The following is a 5,360-nucleotide window of genomic DNA, read 5'->3' as shown; positions in this document are numbered from 1 at the left end:
GGTAGAAAGTCCTGCCGAGAAGCGCGAGGGACTTGAGAAATAGGGGAGCTGCAGGCAAAGCCAAGCCACATACACAGATCCACGTGGGCCCACGTGATTCACGTGGGACGCCTCTTACCTGGCTGCCAAGGGTTTTCGCGGATGGAGGAGACCGTGAGGGGGAGGAAGTGTAGACGCAAGTGTAGATGCCTCTTGAAAGATGTCCGTCAGCCACCTTCTACTCCCAGTGCTTTAATGCCGGGGGGTGGGGGTGGGGGGGCAGGCAGGGGATGAGGACCTCGCTAGAGCATCAGTGCAGACCTGACGGAGGGAAGATTCCACAGGGAGCGAAGTCCAGACCCTCCCAGGTGTTCTGGGGCAGTCTGGGGCCCTGCCAAGCGTGCTGGGCCACCGTGGCCCATCCTTTGAGCCGGGGAGGCACTGGTAGCTGGCAGAGATGCTGAGAGCCAGTCAAGAAACACTGATGTGAAAGAATAAAGGAGCCGACGTCAAGCCTGGCACAACTCCACTTTCCAGACGTGGTTTAAAAGGAGCAGGACGAAACCTCAGGAGCAGAAAACAAAAACGTCTGCGGAGAGAGCTTAGGAGCACAGACCTATTTATCTGCAAAGTCTCCAATGTTGCCAGTTGGAGTGCTGACTTCAGGGATTATTTTTTCCTATCTGTCTTTTACTTCCTTTTCTGAAAATAACCTTTGTGTGTGTGTGCATGTGCTTGACACTTTGGAGAAGATAAGCTCAGAAATCAGAAGCTCTTTCTGGATTTGTTTGAATATTGATGGTCTCTTCTTGTTCCGCGCGCAGACCAACCCCTGAAAGTCAAACTCCACAATGATTCCTGGTGGGACACCAACGATGCCAGCAGTTTGTAGCTCCATTTATAATAAGTATTAAAAGCACTTGAAGGTAAATCAGATTAGGAAGTTTTAAATGATCGTTTTGCTTAACTGTGTTTTAAATTGAACAGACCGAAGACGATCACTTTTATTAAAACTATGCTTCCCTTGGGCTTCCCTGGCGGCGCAGTGGTTGAGAGTCCGCCTGCCGAGCGCCCCCCCCGCACCCCGCCCCGCAGTCCACAGGGTCAAGTTCTTGACAGCAAGGTGTCCATTGCAGCTGACGCTGAGGCCAAGAGGGGGACCCCTGACTCGAGCTGGGTGCACTAGCTTCTCTCACTCCCATATGCTGCAGCAGCTAAATGGGGTATGGAGCTAGGAGGAAATGCTGATCGTACTCTATTTTATTTGTAATTATAAAGATTTAACCTTCAATTTAAAATAAATTCAGACTTACCCTAACCCTAAAAAAAAAAAAAAAAGAAAAAATGCTCCCCTCCCCCCAGTGCTGCTAGGGATGGGATTTCCTAAGGAAACCTCACTTTTTCGATTGTGGCTTCAAAGTCTCCACCTTGACATTCCCACTCCTCCCCCACCCCTCTCCAAATGGGAGGAAGTAAGGAGAGGGTGGCAGGAAGCTGGACCCGTCTTTTCCTGTTCTTTTCCTCCTTCCAGACTCTGTAAAAGCCAATTCTCCCTTAGGTGCACCAACCCCACTGAGATGCACGTGGAAACGTCTGTCACCATTAAAGACTTGGTGGAACCCACCCCCGGAGCCGGCTGAAGGGAGCCCACTTCCGGGGATCAAGGCTGTTCATTGGTAGGTGCTGAACGACGTGTGCTTCTGCGGAATTTCCAGCTCAAGCCCCGTGTTGATGCTTTTAGGAAAGCATCCCAAATTATTATTCTTCTTTAAAGTAGCAGCCTTCCTTTATTTAACTCACTTGAGAATATTTGATTACCTTCATGATTGTAATAATTAAGATGGCTGATGACTTTTTTCACCTTTTTTTGTGATCATTTAACTTGGTGATTTATTTTTTAAAATTTTATTGGAGTATAGTTGATTTACAATGTTGTGTTAGCTCAATTCTACTTATCAGCCCTGCCATGGAAGCAAAAGGCTCAAGATGCTCAGGACCCCCTCTTAGACAGCCCTGCCTTGGGTCTCCTCACCATAGGATGGGGGGAAAGAGGGTGCAGCAGGAGTCTGGGCCCTCGGACGTTCTAGCTCAGCTGGGAAATGGGGCAAGAAATCTTGGGGAAAAAATCTCCTCACCTTCTCTTTGCTTAATTTTCCTCATCTCTTAAATGATGGGTTGGGTTAGATGACATTTTAAGGGCTCCCCTGGCTAGACAATGCTGATATTTTGGGGGAGTACTGGATAGGATGCCTTTGAGAGCTGGCAGACAGCACAGCCTCCTGTGCCACCCAGCTCTGCCCCTCTCCCCTGGGAAGTCAGCGGCGGGTAGGGGGTGTCACCTCTGCAGGACCCCCCTGCTCAGCTTCCAGGCCTCCAGCCCAGAGTGTGGCTCCTAACTGGAGGGCATCTTTGCTGCAGAGATGGGAGTTTCTTCCCAGAACAGCTAACAGGCTATTGAGGAAATGGGGTGACCGCACAGAAATCACTGCCAGGTTCTGAGCACCTGCGATGTGTTAAGCATGGTGCTGGGTGTTTACCTCACAGCAGCCTTTTGAGGGGTGTTCCCTGCACTTCACAGGTAAACACACGGGGCAGGGCCTCAGAGCGGTTAGGTGACTTGCGGTCTCTAGAAGGGCTACCTGAGTGTCTCTCCACCCCACCACCACCTCCTCAAACAAAGCTACATTGTCTAAGGTGCCACTTTTCCAAAGAAATAAAAGACAAAGTCATGGAGTCTTAAAGAGTGATGTACTGGGTCCGAGCTCCTCTGAAGTCGCAGCTGGTGTGACTTCCCCTCCAGAGGGGTTTTTGTCGGGCTGACTAAAGATTGGAGATCTGGCCAGATGCCTCTCAGGGAGCCCTGAGTTTTCTGGGATTCTAGGATTTCAGCCCAGTACATAATTGCAGAAAAGAATTACTCTCTGCTTTATTAAACTTGTCTGCACTTAGGCCAAGTGGGCTGTTGATCCTGGGTAGGGTTTGTCTTTAAAGGAGGGGGGAGCGAGCGTGTGCAGAAATCCATCACCTTGCTTTCCAGTTTCCAGGCAACCAGCGCAGGATTACAACAAGTCACATGACCTTGCGGCTGCCAGGACGAAGGGGAAAATGGAAAACTGTGCTATTGAGGAAGGGGCCGGGTATAAGCAAAGGACTTTGGATTCCCCTCCAGAAATGTTATCAACAAGTAGTCGGAGACCTGGAGGCTTGAGAGGGCTCCCGGCTTCTGGGTCCCCAGTCCAGCCCCACTGCTGGGTGGGAAATGTACCACCAGGGGACAGGCGAGGGGTAAACTGGGGGGAGGGGAGTCACTGGCCCAAGGTGACCGAGCACCTGTTCTGGAAACCAGGCTCTCCGAAGGGTTATTACCGAGAGGACCAAACTGAACTCGGCCTTGCTCCTGTGGTGCTATCTCCATCTGCCCTTCCTGTCACTACAGCCCTGGGCTAACGAGGGAGCAGAAGGCTAGAGCTTGCGTTAAAGCTGAGCCTGTGATGGTTAGGGCTGGCGGGGTGGGGGTGGGGGGCAGTGGAGGGGAGGAAAACCACCCATGAAGACCAGCTTTCCACTTCCTTTTTGAAAGCCTCCTCTTTCTGATCCTTGTTTATTTTGATTTGGATGTTTGGGGTTTGCAACCTCCCCTCCCTCACATTGCGTGCGCACGTGTGTGCGTGCATGTGTGTGCGTGCGTGTGTGTGCGTGTGTGCGTGCGTGCGCACACGCACATGCTGTTGTTGTTTATATTGCAGGCGCTTTTATGGCAATTCATCCCCTTCTGTATACACTTTTGGCCCTAGGATCACACCCTCTGTGGCTGAAAGACTCCTGGGAACCACAGGGACAGCTTTGCTCCTGGCTCTCCCGGGTCACCCAAGGGGGTGGGTGTGCAGCACTCTGAAAGGCTGGGCTGTTGGAGGGAGCTGACCTCAAGTGGACCGGCTTCCAGTTTCCTTGCACCCAGCAGCTGTCCCAAGGCAGGGCTGAGTCATCTCGCCACACCCGCTCACCGGCCTGCCTGGTTTGCCCCAAGGTGGCCATGTGTTTCATAGCCTGGACCACTGGCTTTATGCCAGCCTGGCCACCTGGGAAGGTAAACCAAGGAGCAGAGCATGGACACAGAGAGGCAGGTCTTGGGGAGGGAGATGCCACCCCCCCACCCCCCACGGTGCCCAGGAGCTGACAAGTCCGGCAGCGTGGCTTTCCAGAGCTCTGGTCCCTTGTCACAGCCAGGAGAGCATCCTCCCTGCTGCTTGTTGTGTTCCAGCAGGTCACGGGGTGGTGCATCCTCTTCCCCTTTTCCTACGGAAACCTAAACAGACAGAGGAACACACTTCTTGCATGTTTTAAAGTCCTAAAGGCCTAATGAAGGTTCGAGGCACCTCTGCATTGAAAAGGGTTTGTCGCCCATTCAGTTCACTAAGGAAGTAAATAAAGAAGGAGTGAGTAGAGTTGAAAGCCACAGCTCTGAGGATGCCAAGCTCTTCCTCTCACCTCTGGGACAAATTTGGCCTCCACCTTTATGTTTTTTAAGAGGAGGAAAAATCAATTATTAGCTCATCATATGAGAGATCATTCTATAGCAACGGACAAGTAAATAATGTTCTGGGTTTGTGGTATGTTTTCTTATTACTTTAAGTGAGAAGGTTGTACCTCCTAAACGTTACTGGATGGATGTTGGGAAGGATTTAAAGGTGGCAGTGGGGTGAAGGGTTTTCAATACATTAAAACTGAGAGTCGACGGGGAAAAAAGACATCCCATGTCTGTTTAATATGTAACATATGGGAGGATGGGGGGATGCTTCCAAGAGAGTGTTGCCTATGCAGCTGATACAGAAAGACGGTCGATGTACGTGCTGGGAGAGTCCTGATGGCCAGGGTGGGAATTTGGGGTTAAATCTTCAGGACACTGAGGCTTGCTTCCCAGCGAGGTGTCAGGGCCCCTCTCCAGCACTCAGGCCTCTGCTGGCAGAGTCACACCCCCATCTTCACACATCCACAAACTACGCACCTTGACCCTAACTCACACTCGGAGGCAGGAGCGCACAAGCACGGCCCTGCCTTCCGCGTCCAGGTCCGCGTCCCTCCTGTGACACTTGGCCATCGCATCCGGGGACTAGCCACTCCAAGCCCAAATTCCCAGGGAAACTTGAACAGAGGTAGAAAAGTGTTCGATGATAGAAGAAAACAAAAAAACAAACAAAAAAAAACTGCCTGCTTGCAGTTCTTGCGATGGCCAGGATGCCACAATAAACTGTTGCTTTCCCGAGCTGGGGAGGACAGAGCAGGCCGGGGGAGGAAGCCAGAGCAAAAAGGCCAGAGCAGTTGAAAGGCGGAATCAGAACTCGGGCCGGGAGCACCCGGGTGGCCTCGGGGGCCTGGCGGGG

The sequence above is a fragment of the Lipotes vexillifer genome, unplaced genomic scaffold (genome assembly GCF_000442215.2).
Source record: "Lipotes vexillifer unplaced genomic scaffold, Lipotes_vexillifer_v1.1 scaffold664, whole genome shotgun sequence".
Lineage (NCBI taxonomy): Eukaryota > Metazoa > Chordata > Mammalia > Artiodactyla > Lipotidae > Lipotes > Lipotes vexillifer.
The sequence above is the reverse complement of the archived record's forward strand: the minus strand, read 5'-3'. Positions refer to the sequence as shown.